Source organism: Carassius auratus, chromosome 13 (assembly GCF_003368295.1).
Source record: "Carassius auratus strain Wakin chromosome 13, ASM336829v1, whole genome shotgun sequence".
NCBI lineage: Eukaryota > Metazoa > Chordata > Actinopteri > Cypriniformes > Cyprinidae > Carassius > Carassius auratus.
In genome coordinates, this window is record NC_039255.1 from 77,135 (window position 1) to 93,007 (window position 15,873).

General features: G+C 36.5%; 1 pseudogene; it reads left to right on the plus strand.

Annotated features, from left to right (window-relative positions):
• Positions 1-1,668: 1,668 nt before the first annotated feature.
• On the plus strand, positions 1,669-15,619 carry LOC113112273 (secreted frizzled-related protein 5-like; annotated as a pseudogene).
• The last annotated feature ends 254 nt before the right edge of the window (positions 15,620-15,873 follow it).

Below are 15,873 nucleotides of genomic sequence, written 5' to 3' on the forward strand. Positions count from 1 at the left end.
AGGAATTGCAATGCATGTGGCATTTGAAGTTAGCAACTTAGTTGGTTGGCAATGGGAAATTGTATTGCAACCAACAAAGTTGCTAACTTACTTAGCAACTATGGTTTTGGGAAACGCACACCAGAGCATTTTCTCCATTCTTCAGGGTTTTCTTGCCCGGCTTATCAAGAATTTACTGAGCATATCTGGGCAGCGGGCCACCTTTCCAGCACCCTAAAACCAACCATTTTAATAGTCACTTCACTTGGCTGGAAGTGCACTTCCAGCGGTGCTTGAACTTAATGCCGAGCCAATCACAAAGCTGGAGAAAGTTGAAGTGTAGAGTTGAATAGGCAATTAACACAGCATTGCATGCTGATGAAGCCTGCAGAAGGAGTTTGTCTTTTATCGAACTACAATTCCATCTAATGAGAACCTGCTCACACAGCAGTTTCCACTACCTACATCTGAGAGTAAGGAGTTATAGTCAAGGGTTATTTATTATAATATTGAAAATAAATCAAAGCCACAAAACTTTTATTGACTTTTTATAAATACCATTTTGACCCCCCCCCCCCCCAAAAAAAACAAAAACAAAAAATAAATGTATACATTTATAAATAAATAAATAAATAAATAAGACAGAAATGATGAAAATAAATGGCAGTTGATAAGAAATACTACTGCGCGATAATTCATTAATTAAAAAAAAAAACTTATATGTGAAATAAAACAAAGACAGACATAGATCATTTTTGATGTGTTATTTTGTCTCTGTCTATCAAATGCCACAAAATATTATTACGATGAATGCATAAACCGCACAAAGTCAGCTTTTTTGGGGATCTCTTGGTATCAATTGTATGTACTGATTCTCTTGGACACAAAATATCATCAGAATATTTTCTCCAATAACATTCCTCATCATCACTATAATCTCATTTATATCCGCTGTGGTGATTATTGATTTCTAAAGAGCGTAAAATTGTGCCTCTTTCAGTCTTTGACACAATCTGGGCAACACTAAACAGGACTGAATGAGTTTCCAATTCTAGAGAGAGAGAGAGACAGAGAGAATTATAGTTCAGTCCCAAAGAGATCTGTCCTGGCTGAAAAATGTTATGAACTTTGTAAAGAACCAACTATGTAGGCCTATCAGACAAAATTTCAACAGCCTTTCTACGAAAATAAAGTACTTCTGTATTTTTTGCAGCATTTGCTGTCTTATATAAAACACTGACATCTTCTGTCAGCTTGTAAAACTCCAAGTAAACAATCAGAGAGCCTTCTAACCACATTCTGTTAGCTTTCTAGATTTACTGTAACCACTGCTTGCTGTGTTGTTTGTATGCAGCCCATCTGATGCACTATTCTTGGCCTGTTTCCTTCTTCTCTACACTGCACTAATGTCTAAAGATAACTGATCAAAACTAGGCTTTATGTATACATACATACATATATATATATATGAAGCAAGAAAAGCTAAACTATCTATTTATCTAGCTATATAGTTGCTTTTTCTAACAATGACAATAAAAAAGCAAACCAATATGCGTATTCTGTAAAATATCAAGTATAAATCCTGAGCTGATAGATAAAGAGCTGTCAGTAAGGTTTCTCAATTTGGGCGGCTGTAATATGGCAGTAAGGCCCCCTGCTGCTGGGGTGGCTGTGGGTTGAATTTTGGGCCCCAGAGTGTGACAGTGAATGATAGAAGGAGACAGAGAGAAACTCGGTTTCTATTCACATCCAGCGGCAACATTAGCATATCTCAAACAGCATGGCCCAAAAGCCCTGACCACCTGTAGATGAACCTTTTTTTGCTTTCTGATTATTTCCCAATACAGTGGAATGTCAAAGGCCTGGGCAGAAGATATGTGTGAAAAATGTGTGTGTGTTCTCAGAGCTAAAAAGAAACTGAATGAGCCCAGCGCACTCCACGCACACATTGTGCTGCAGAACAGCGCGTGGTCTGCCTGTAGAAGTGTCTGCGAGGGGGGTGGGCCGCGGGGGTGCCGCCCACTGCACAGCAGTTGGCTGTGGCCGGGATGGGGGCGGGGCTTACAGTGGACAGGGGAAACCAGTGGGAGGTGTGCAGGCAAGATTTACTCAGGGGTTGTCAGCTCATAGGGCCCTGAGTCCACTGGATTTTATACACTATGTGCACTTGAGTCAAACTAGAGAAGAGCTGGGCTCTGAGATCTGCCACTACTGCCTGCTACCAGGAGTTTGCATTAAACTGCAGGACAACCAGACTCGAGAACGAGGGAAAACCCAACACTTTTTGTCCTTTTTGTTTTTAAACACACACACACAAAAAAAAAGGATTAAAATTCATCTTTTGAACCACTTCCCCCAATTCCTCTTCTGAATTACACCAGGACTTTAAAAGCATGGCAGAGCAGAAGAGGCAGGTGTCTCTGACCCAGGCTGTGACCCTGACGCTGGTTCTGCTCACCTCAGCAGCTTCGGCAGAGGAGTACGACTACTACAGCTGGCAGGACAATTACCCCAATGGCCGCTTCTATGCCAAGCAGCCACAATGTGTGGATATTCCAGCCGACCTGCGGCTCTGCTACAACGTGGGCTACAAAAAGATGCGTCTGCCAAACCTGCTTGACCACGAGACCATGCCTGAGGTCAAGCTTCAGGCAGGCAGCTGGGTGCCCCTCCTGGCAAGCGATGCCATGCTGACACCCAGGTGTTCCTCTGCTCACTTTTTGCTCCAGTGTGCCTGTACCGGCCCATCTACCCCTGCCGCTCTCTGTGCGAGGCGGTGCGGGACAGCTGCGCTCCAGTCATGGAGACCTATGGCTTTCCCTGGCCAGAGATGCTACAGTGCGAGAAGTTTCCCATCGACAATGATCTGTGCATTCCTATGCAGTTCTCTGTGGGTCATTCCACTCAGACTCCAGGTAGGACCTATAAGAACATTGTATTAGTGATTCAATTGGTATTGATTGATTCATTGAAAGGCAGAAATGCATTTCAACAGGTTACATTTCATTAGATTTTGCATAAATAAATTAGGGAAAAAAAATCTTATTTTAACAGCATTATATATAGTTATATTTCTTCATATCAACCTTACTTAAGCATTGTTTCTTAATGAAACATTTGTATGCACTATAACAAGCATCAGTGCTTCATTCTTGCCGATTCCAAAAACTCTCCTTTTTGTTTAAAAATTATAATCATTAAATCTCCATAGATCTATACACTAAGGCCCATTGGTGGATTTCCTCTTGCTCTATTTAGCCTGAGGCTCTTGAGAAAGTAAAATTAAGGAAAGCTCTTGGAAGGACAGAAAAGCTATCACTATCTAAAGCAAACATCTCATGTGGAATGTGGAGAGGAGCATTCATGCTGCGCCATGCCTCTCTCTCTTTATGCATTTACGTTTCCAATTAGCCATGCAGCCATACCCTTTGGAACACTAATTAGTCTGCAAAGCTGTACATTACTTTGTCTCACTGAGATGAGAAGGACTATAGTAATAGACAGAGGAAGGAAAAGAGAGGAGAAGTGGGAGTGTCTCTAGTGTTCAGGAAAGTTTGAGGATGGTGTTGAATCACACAAACAGGACAATAGACTATTAAAAAGATACATAAAAATGTAACTAAATAATAATAATAATAAAACATAAAAAGCTTAAAATAAATCTTTAAAGAAGTGTTTATTTTCTGAATCATTTGTAAAGTATAATTATAAAAAAAAGTTTAACAAGTGATGCAAAAATGACATTTCCCTGTACAAAACAATGATAAAAATATGAATGTATCATATGCTGTATACAAAATTAATTAAAAACAAATTTTCACATGATTCATGTAACAGCTTTTCTTAGACATATATAAATATAGAAGAAGAAAAAAAACTAACATAACAGTTGGACTATTGCCAAATAGTATCTAATGAATTTTCATTCATATGTTAAACAGAATAGAAAACTATGATATGTCTGTGATTTGTCTCCAAGTAAATGTTTGTGTAAACATGCACACAGCATCTCTTTTCTATACTAAGATTTGATGGATTAAAATGTTCTTAAATAAGAAAAAAAGAGGCTTTTGAAAAAAATGTGACTCCACAACACTTTTCATACTTCTAAGCTTGGCTTCTGTTGGAAAAATAAGCTCCTTAAAATAGCAGCAAACTCAAGAGCAAGTACAGAAAGAGTGGGACCTTTGAGACAATATCAATTACAAACCATAGCCATTCTGAAATGACATGACACTGAAAACTGAAAGCTAGAAAACTTGCAGAACTTAGTGAAATGTGCTATCCACATCACAGCTGGATGGGAAAGTAGCTCGCAGCCAAGCGTTTCCAGTCATGTGTGTTTTGGTGAGTGTGCACATGGACGTGAAACAGGACTCTAGAGGTAACATGACAGTACAAAACCCTCGCTTGACATGGCCAGTCGCTCCGGCCTGCATCCGTCAGCTCCAGCAGACCGGGGACTCAAAGAGCTGTTTTTTCCCCTGTGGTTTGAGGTGAAATCCTGGGACGTAGCCCGTCCACAACCAGAGCCACAGACATGCATCACGGGCTGTTTCTGGAGACTGATGTAAATGATGCATTCAAGTAAATCACACTGGACATTGAAGCAAAATACCTCTTTAAATATTATTGTCCATTTAACAAATATAAGACTTTCTCTTAACAGACAAATAGCAAAACAAAAACAACCACACTGGCTCCTCTGAAAATATGGATATATTTTAACATTACCCATAAAAAGTGACATATTTCATGCTTAAACTCTGTGATTATAACATTTGATTCAGTTTAAACTTGAAGCATGTCAGTTTTTTTATGGAAAATGTAAAAATGTAAAAACAATTTTTTTTGTATAATATTCTACAGTTTAATATGCAGAGACAACTTCTAGTTGTCTCTGCATATTGGTTCAACCAATGGTGTGTTTGGCAAAGGCTATTTGTTAACCGAGGGGAGTTTCTGTAGAAACCTGTCTGAAAATCATTATTTTTGCAGCTTTTCTTGGTGACACTGGTGGATTATAAATTATAAATACAGAGAGGATTACATTTTATTATAAGAGCAGGACTGAAACATTTGATTTCGAGCCACAGCCAGACGTAATAAGTTCAGGATAAAACAAACTTAGCGATTCAGATTAGAGTGAATGTGTATTCCATTGATTGCAGGATTCTGGTGAATGCAGAGGCGCTGCTGCTAAGGGGCGATTCAAAGAAACATGTAAATCTGTCTCTGACTCCGATCACAGCTCATTTAAATAGACATAAATCACAGCATACATTTTTTTTAATCCTGATTAATGTTTGGATTATGTAATGTAATGATTAATGTCCAAAGTGTTGATGCTCATAACTTCAAGGGTCCAAATGAGCCATAAAATGATGACCTGTGCATAGTTTAAACTGAACATTTCCCTCATAAACTGTGATACAGAAAGTCAGCGATGCAGAAATCGTTCAGACACGGAAACACATGTAGGAAGTCTCTCTTAGAAAACTGTGAGGACTTGCAATGCACTGGTATATCCACAATGACAAACTGTGAAAAGTGTTTTGTGATGAGTTTTAGTCAAGTTCTTTTCAGTAATAAAGAAGACCAGGGCCAGTTATCAATATTTACTCCTGTAAAAATATCTCAATGTGGGTATATTAAAGCAGCATGCTTTAAAGTCATGGCTACAAAAAAAAAAAAAAAAAAAAAAAAAAAAAAAACACTTGAATTACATGGTACTACATGAACTACTTTTTTTTAGGTTACCTGGCAACAGGTTTTACATTGCATAAAACAGTTTAGGATTAAGCAGCATGTTCAAAGTTTTCTTTCAGAAGTAGCTCTGTTGATTCCTTTCACGTTTCAATGAACATGAGAAGGAATTCAACAGGAAATTTAGGGAATAGATAAAAAAAAAAAAACAGTATTTCTCTGATATCACTCAGTCTCAGAATTGGCACTTATTGCAGAAACTCGGTTTGCAGATTTACCATTTCTCAGTCTCCTGACACATGCTTTGGCTGTGTTTCCACCAGGCATCCTGCCAGTGAGCCACCCTGCAAAACAGAATAAATCGCTCTGGAGTGCAAATAAGACATTTCAGTTTCAAGTATGCAGTTTGCAGCCTGCAAGAATGAAACAAAGTTTCCTCCACAACACTCAGTGTGCACAACTCACCAAACACACCATGTCTCCGACTTTCCGAATATTGAATGTATGGGAATTTCTGCTCAGGGTCCAATTGGTGGTTGAAAATTTCAGACAGGTTCAACTCCCTATGACCCGTGCACTGAAGCCTAGTGAACTATGACCCCTCTCCTCATTATCTAGTGCTATGGTTTTGCTTGAGGCTGAGGTGATAAACTTTGACCCTTGGTTTTTATCATGTTAGGGGGAGTCTGGAGATGAGCCACGTAAGTTCTTGCTACCAGATGCTTTTGTTTTGTGAGCTCGAGGGAGGACCAGCTCTGAGTGAATGATAAAATCATATTCACCACCTTAGAGATCAGATCCACATCTGTGCAAAGCAAAATTATGAAGATAAAAGTTATTAGGTTAAAAGTTATTATACATATTTGCCAATGGGGTATAAGAAAATTCCCAAATTTGCTTCTCACATAAATTAATAGTGTCTTATTTATTTTATCACAGGAAAACAATGCAAAATACTCAATATAATAATGATTTTTGTTTTATACTGATAAATGTGAAATTCTAAATATCTAAATATGTGTACAGTATGTGTGTTATACAGTAATATTAAAGACCACTGAACAGAAAGTTGATACTGCAGTAGGTGGCACAATAAACATCTGTAGCTTCACCCGCTGTGTGTGACAGCTTTACAGTTAAAAATAAGATCAGCAAATAACTATCAGCTTCAAGAAGGTCACGTACAGCTGTTTGCATGTTCCAGTGAACATTTCCACCATCAAACTGCTGAGAAGTATGTTTTCACAGTGGCCTATTAAAAGTTTACCCCTGCATTCGTCTTCGTATGTCTGCAAAGAGTGTGAAATATTCAGGTTTCTATAATATCCTGAGACATCCTGTTTTGGAAAGGCCAAAAATATTTTCTCAGTTCCAGTGATATGCAGTCGAACTGGAAATACACTAGTGAAACTAAAGATCTGTAGGGATATGATTTCACGGTGATGAATCACTGAACGTCTTAATCTAGTTTAATCTTCCTCTGTGAAAAAATAAAACTAGTAGCTGCCAAACCTCTCCCTCTCATGGCTCCAAACGCTGCAGATTAAGCTCCATTAGCACTGGCCTGTTGCCCTCACATGAGTCCAGCAGTCCAATGAAACTGCACGAAACCAGGAGTTTTAGAATCAACATAATCTCATCATTATAGTAAATATGTTTTGTTTGTTTGTGTGTGTCTCCTGTGGTTAACTAACGATAGGCTTCACTGAGTACATCTTTCACTGAACTCATGTATCATTACTGCTGACCTCAAATTAACAGCTACAAGTAAGCAATTTGTAAGCGATTTCACAAAAGTGTAAACAGCAAAATACATGGTCTATGTCAACTAGACTGAAACAGCAACACTGAATCAACCAACTGCACAGGTTTAGGGGCGGGACTATCGGTTTGTTAGACAAACATACATGCAGGCAGGTTAAATTATTCATTGGTAAATAATATTTCTGAGTTATTTATGATGTTACTACCTGAAGTATGCAATATTTTTAGATTTCCCAAAAGATTTTCCCCAAAACAAGTCTTTCAGTATTCTTTAAATATCAAAATGTTTTGGCTAAATGTTCAAGACACTAACTTTTCTCTTTACTCTGCAGTTTCAAAAGTGTGTCCACCCTGTGACAATGAGTTAAAAGCCGACCCCATAATGGAGCACTACTGCGCCAGTGATTTTGGTAAGATATTAACTTTTATTGAGACATTCAATTTTACAACTTTAATAACTTGTCCCTAGAGGAAAGATCTCTTCATAATGTGATGTAATATGTGATGAAAAAAAAAAAAATATGAGAAAGTCTGCAGTTTGCTAGCATGTTAAAGTGAGCACTTTAATATTTAGGGTGAACATAACAAGGTTACCTCATGAGAAAAAAAAAACAAAACAGGTTGTTCTGTTAATTGCATTAACATTACTGTGCAATAATGAAAAGGAATATATTTTTAATAATAATAATAAAATTAGCTATTCACAATAGTATATTTAATATTTTTTAACTGCATCAAAACACACACCCCCCCCCCCCCCCCACACACACACACACACACACACACACATATAAGTATATTCCCATTCATATTCACAATTTTGAGCACTCCAGCATGATTATAAACATGAAATTATCCAGCCATGGCTTCCTGTTTCGCAGAAATATAAAGAGGAGTGAAAACAAAGCCCAAATTCCCTTAATAATCCATTAAAAGAGAAAAAAAACAAAGGAGAAAAAAAAACAAAGAATATATTTCTGATGTGCAGCAAAAGATAATTGAGCTTGACAAATTAGTGAAGAAAAGAGCTAGACGAGTGAAAATTCCCATTTCCACCATCAGGACAATAATTAAGAATTTCCAATCAACATAAAATGTTACGAAACTGCCTGGAAGAGGTTGTGTGTCTATATCATCCTAATGCATGGTGAGGAGGTCAGTTTGAGTGGCTAAAGACTGTCCAAGGATCACAGCTGGAAAACTGCAGAAAATAGTTGAGTTTCTGGTTCAGAAAACCTTTTAAAAAAGTGTCAAACAGAACCTATATCATCACATGTTGTTTGAGAGGATTTCAAGAAAAATTATCCTAACTCATCCAAAAACAAACTAAAGCATATTCAGTTATCAGACACGACTGGAACTTCAAATGGGACTGGCTTCTATGATCAGATGAAACTAAAAATTAGCTTTTTAGCAGCAAACACTCAAGATGGGTTTGGTGAACACAAAGATAAAAAGTACCCCATGTGTACAATGAAATATACTGCTGTATTTTTGATGTTGTGGGCCTATATTTTTGCTGGAGGTCCTGGTCATCTTGTTTAGACACATGGCATCATGGATTCTATCAAATACCAACAGATAAAAAATCAGTAAGTGACTGACTGTGTTAGAAATCTTATAATGGGCCATGTTTGGATCTTCCAGCCGTACAATAATCCAAACACAAACCTAAAAAACAACACAGAAATGGGACACTGAGCACAAAACCAAGCTTCTGCAATAGCCATTCCAGTCCTCTGACCTGAACCCTATGGAAAATGAGAGGAATGAACTGAAGAGGAGAAGCACCAACATGGAGCTGGGAATCTAAAGGGTCTGGAGTGATTCTCGATGAAGGAATGGTCTCTGATCTCTTTTCAGGTGTACTCTAACCTCATCAGGCATTATAGGAGAAAATGTAGACGTGTTGAACTGGCAAATGGAGGATTCAAAAAGTATTGAATAAAAGGGTGTCGCTAATTGTGGCCAATGTGTATTAGAGAAAAACATTTATTTCATAATGATATTTCCCGCCATTTAAAATTTTTATTATCCAATGAAATGATACATTTTTGTGATTTTTCTTTTTATTAAAGATCAAAAGGATTAACAATGCAGATTAATTTTCACAGCCTTCTTTGATCATATTTACCAAGGGTGCCAATATTTTTGTCCATGACTGTATCATAACATAATAACAACACATACACACATTTTCAAAGTAGAGAATTTGAATTCAGTTAGAAAGAAATCAAATTGCACAAAACATTGTATTACGGTAATAGACTTCAAAGCATGGGACAGACACACATGAATTTGCATGAAAGGACATCCAGTTTTATATGGTTTCGGAAGATTCCTGTTGTAATAGTTTTGTATTCTTTATGGTTCATTTAAAGTGATGTATTCCGACTAGAGCTCCATAGATCTATCAAAGGTGAATCTCTAGAATGAGTCTCTGGCATTGAATAAAAGAGTTTCAAGGTTAAAATTCATTGAAAGCCTTCCCTATAGAGAACAGAGGATTACAGCACAGTAAAGCCACACATATGCCTGACTTATCTTTGGCTGCCAGGCCTGTTGCTCTTGGATTTGCATGTATTTTCCAGATGACACTAGAAATATTGTTAGTAGTAGTCTGAGTGTTCTATGTTGTAGATTTTACACATTATAGTCAGAAAGCGAAGTTCAGACATCACAAAATGAGTTATAATGTTTAAAAAATTCCACTATTTATGGCTCTTGAGATCTAACACTTTGCATATTGAAAGTATAATGCATGGCAGGATATTACCACTTGATACATTTCTTCCCTGATCTTTATCTAACGTCATTGCACTGGTATCTGCTCACATGACTTGTTGTTTGTTGACTAGTGCTGTACAGTTTATAATGACTGTAAGTTTAATAGTTCACTCTATTAGTCTTACTCAGATGTTATGGCCACCTTTAAAAATGTAGCAGTAATCAGTGTATCAACACAGTCTGGACAGTAACACACTTGTCATATGTTAAGGGTTTATGCATGTGCAGACCACTGTAGAGAAGACTCTTCATTAGAGTGTATTACTGGCTCTGAACACAGCTGATTTTAATTTTATCTAATAGAGCTAATGTAATTCATGGTTTATAATTTGTTTTTGAGATTTAAAATGGCCCAGTTTTATATGTGTGATTCAGTTTTTTTTTTTTTTTTTTTTTTTTTTTTTTTTTGTGATTTGTCATTCTCCTTTTTTAGTGAGAGCCATTTACATCAGAAAAGTTATCAGGGGCTCACAGAATAAATGGAAAAATAATAAATTAAATATTTTATGTAATTAATTTCCTTCAAATGATTGTTATTTAATATTAGTGAGTGATTTTTAAATGATGTTGGTGATCTACTTCTTTTACGACAGAACAGAATATCGGCCGTATTATAAAAAAAGAAAAAAAGAATCTGTGACCTCAGTGGTTTTAACTTACTTTATTTCCCTCTCTAATTGTGATTTTGGGCAGCCTCAAAGACAAATGTTTTTTAATCACGTTATATAAAGAATACCTAATTAGGGTAAAGTGCAGAAATAGAGACTCATCACAGATTCATCACAGCCCTGCACTGACAGGTCTTTGAGTTGAACAAAAGCCAGCAATAATTAGAGCATTACCAAGAATCATCTAATTGTATATAATTTCTAACTTAATAAATGCTATTCAATTGTCCAAAATGACTTAAGTGTTTATAATGGTCTATCGTTTTTAATGTCTTTCACAGGCTAGGTTAAAATGTCATCCATTTCAGTTAGAAAATAAAGTAGTAATTTTGTATAATAATGCAAAACAGTAATGTGCATTGACTATTTTGATGTTACCTGCCAGTTCAGAATATTTTCATGACTAAATGTTACCAATTCTAACGTTCTCTATTGATAACCACTGGCCCCAAAAGCTCTATTCAAGTCTATTGCTTGGCTCTGGCTTTGCACACATAGGCAAGGTTTGATTTCAGAATTATTGAAAGAAGACTGCAAATGCTCAGGGTGACACTTTTCCTTCTTGCCTTCCTTCATCTGCTGTCAGATCTAGTGCCAGCAATTTAAAGCAGCTCTTGTGGTCTTCGGCACTACGATATTGCACAGTCCCCACAAGCATTATAGGTCATGAGAGATCACCTGAATCAGAGTGAAAAAAAACCCATATGCCACTGAACTACAGTTAGCCAGGTACAGTTATTTTGTAGTTCTACTTAGCTGTGACTTAAAGTGTGTGTGCATTTATATAGTGAAATATTTTTAAATACATTAAACACATATGGTATATAAAGAGAGACATGCGATTTGAATCCTGACTTCTTCAAAAAGTGTAAATAAACACTTTGGCTCTATAGGAGACTTCAACATTTTTTGTTTGTTTGAGAGTCCTGACACAGCAACAGTATGCCTACTACTGAAGCAAGAACTTACACCATATTTAGTCATAAAAAAATATTTAAAATGTAATAAATATTTGACATAATATTTATGCCAATACCAAACATCCCCATGCAGATGAACTAAAATCGGTGAAACACTTTAAATATACATTCCGGCACTTCCAGAGAAGCGTGAATGTTGATGATTGTAGATAAAAGAGCAAAGCTTACACTGATAATGCTTTTAAAAACTCCAGGTGCTTCAGGGAATAAAAGAAAAATGTCATTGATGAATGTGCTCTCAACAATCTTGCAGCATAGTTCTCAGCAGCATCAAATTACAGGTTTTACTTCCAATTTTCATCTTTAATATCAAATGCAACATAGAAACAAAAGAACCTGAGAATGTGGATCACTGTTCTTTTTTTCTTTCTTTCTTTTCTTTTTTTTGGGGGAAGGGGGGGGGGGGGGGTTGGGGGTGTTGAAACAGAGGTTTGGTTTCTAATCGTTTAAATCCATTAAATTGTTTAAAATCATGTTTATTAATTAAATTATATATATATATATATATATATATATATATATATATATATATATATATATATATATTAGAAATAACAGGAAGATAAGTTAAGTCCTGATAAGGAAAAGTTACATATGACATTTTAAAACAATTTAATAATTTGAAAACATTTAAAATTGAGGCGAAAAAAAAGTTTTGGGAAAGCCACAGCCATAAAATAGTGCTAAAAAAAATATTGTATTCATTTGAAATGAGGTCCCAACATAAACAAGACCAAAAGAAAATGAATATAGGCCTACAGTATTTCCAATTTTTTAATTTTTTAAAATTAATTATTTTTTTTGCTATAGAAATTTTGGTGGTTTATGTGGTCGGGCTACTGAAGGGATGTTCGCTGTTCACATGTCTTTGAAACTTTCCATTCTACTCTCTATCCTCTCCTGGGTGAGTGCAGTTAGTGCCATCCATGTTTAAATTATACTCCTCTGGGGAGGTGAAAACTATTCCAGGATTCTGGAAAGCCTTGGTTCTTCCTGTGTGCTTGTTATGAAAGGTCTTGTTGCTTGAAACAGCAGAAATATACAGGAGAACGTGAGTGTGACCACAGGTCCCATATAAAATTTCCCATTCTTTCCAATGGATAAAGTTAAATGGCGACAAAGTCTCTCTGGTCTTTCCTTGGTGATTTTAAAGGGATATTTCACTCATAAATGAAAATTCTGTCATCATTTACTCATCCTCATGTTGTTCCAAATTGTATACTGTTAGTATTTCTGTCGAACACAAAAACAGAAGTTTTTGAAGAATCTGACACAAGAGAATGACAAACATTTGATTTCCCAAACTGGGGTTGACAAGAGAACTGCAGGGGGTTCACAAATTATGAAAGGCTGATCATTTATTAAATTATAAAAATATAAAATAAAAATAAACTCTTTTAAAATTAAAACAATGAAAATAAACCACTAAAAAGGTTAAATATTTAACTTGTTAACCTGCATGTCATGTGATTATTAATCAAATGCAAATCTGTTGTAAATAGGGTGGCCATATGCGCCTTTCATACGGGACATGTCCCAGCCAGGATTTTAATATTGCCTAAAACATCAAGAGCAGTTTTACCAATAACATGCAGGTATTGTACATAATCGACCAATCGTGGGGCTGCGTGTGAGAATGTGAGATCTAGAGGGAACGATCAAAGCGATGCAAATATGTGCACGTGTTTGTTCTTTTGATTGACTTGAAACATTGCTGTGCACAAATCAAAAAAAAAAAAAAAAAAAAAAAAACTAAGTGCGCCACAATGCTTCAAGTCAAACGAACAAAAAAACACGTGAAAGCGATTCGAAAGCATAAGGAGCCATCTGCTCTGCTCTTTATAGCTCTTATGAATGTTACACAATGATCACAGTGCAAATAGCCAAAACCCTGGATATTTTAGGCATTATTAAAATCCTGGCTGGGACGTCTCCCATATGAACGGCACATACAGTATGGCCACCCTAGTTGTAAATTACTGAAAATTACTGTTCAGCTGACAAAAAAAAACAATGGGAATACCTGCTCTAAGTCTCTTTCTTTCTATATTTCATCTACAGCACTCAAGATGAAAATCAAAGAGGTGAAAAAGGAAAAAGGTGACCGCAAGCTCATCGCAGCACAAAAGAAGAAGAAGGTTCTGAAGATGGGAATACTGAGGAAGAAAGACTTGAAGAAGCTCACTCTATACATCAAGAATGGAGCAAACTGTCCCTGCTCGCAACTGGACAATCTTGGGAGCAGCTTCCTCATCATGGGCCGCAAGGTGGACCAGCAGTTACTGCTCATGTCCATCCACAAGTGGGACAAAAAGAGCAAGGAACTCAAGTTTGCCATTAAATACATGAAGTCTCATCAATGTCCCACTTATCACACGGTCTTCCAGTGACCAATGACTCTTTTGTCTATAGCAGGCCCTGCGTCTTCCAATAACTCTCTCAGAGACCACATCCATGCCTAATTCCTACAGTTAGAACAGATGTATTTCATTAATCAAGAAATGGCTTTTGGAAACTGTTTAGGACTTAATTCATCATCAAGTACAGCTACAATTTGTTGGCAAGTGTATCTACATCAGATTTATTGTTTATGAAGCAATCAGCACATTTATGATGCTCAAGCATGTTTTAGTGAAATGTTCCTGGTTTCCTCATTCAGAGCACAAGAGACTTTTCGGAGAACCCTTTCAATCAATGTGAGAAAAAGAAAATTGTGGACAAGAGCTTTAAAGAGTGCACCAGCTTAATGAGCACATCTTTGATTTAAATGGCCAGATTCCACTAAAACAAAAAAGAACAAAATATTGCCAACTGTTTTTTTTTTTTATTTGTAATTTTTTTTTTGTATCTTTTATTTTGTAGATAAGGAATAAAAATGTTTTATTATATACTACAGAGATACAATCGTGATCATTAGCACCAAGATGGGACACAACTCCAGCTGTGGCTTGAATCGTTGGAGGTAAGAAAGATGAAGGATTGTAAAGTGTTGGTCAAGACGGCAGAACAAATAATTCAACCGTGACCGTGTGAGCAAGTTCGGACTATTTCTCTGCTCAACATATCAGCCAAGCTTATGACAGACTCTGGACTCATTCAAGCAATTTGGTTGGTGAGGTGTTTCGTCCTTCTCATGTTTTCTATACAGTATGCAACATTATTTTTTACTAAAACTATTATATATTGCTACAAATATACATACATGGTTTGGAAAAATCCTTCCACCGTTACATCTGAGTTCACTGTAATAAAAGTTCAAATCTAACTCTGCTAGTTATGTTTAATCAGAGATCAGGAACTGTTTTAACAATAGGGCCTTTCGCACCAAATTAACCTTTTCATAGTACCAGAACTAATTGTGGAACTACCCACTTTTGATTGTTTTTGCACCGCCAGAAGTGCAATTTTAGTACCGCACTGCCTTTTTTGAGAACCTTTTTAGGTCCTAATTCGGAGCAGGATCTTAGCAGCACAACTGGTATTATCTGTGATGTATAGACATTGATTGGCCAGACGTGTTCGAAAATGCCCTCATCCGCCATGATTTAAACCGCTGTGTAAACATACTGTAAACATTGTGTCAATTTATTTTGCAAGTATGATGAACCATGATAAATGGGTGGATGCTGAAGTGCAGGCATTTATAGCAAATGTAGCACTGCCAGTTGGAGATTCCTTTTTTCCATTCTTTCAATCGCTTTATGTATACGTCAACATTCCATTTCCATTATTATGAAACCCGCGAGACACAACAAACGGAAATAACCCTATAAGGTAAAACATTCATTTAAAATAATGACATTGCTCAAAAAAAAAAAAAAAAAAAACCCACAAATTTAGATTCGATGCACACGGTCTTAAACAGGGAATATTTATCAGACAGCTGAATCACTAAAATCAGATCATGACTGACAACGCTACAATAAATGCATTTCCTCTTGCCAGCAGCTGCTCTTTAGAACAAACCTAAGTGCCAACAAATCTAAGTG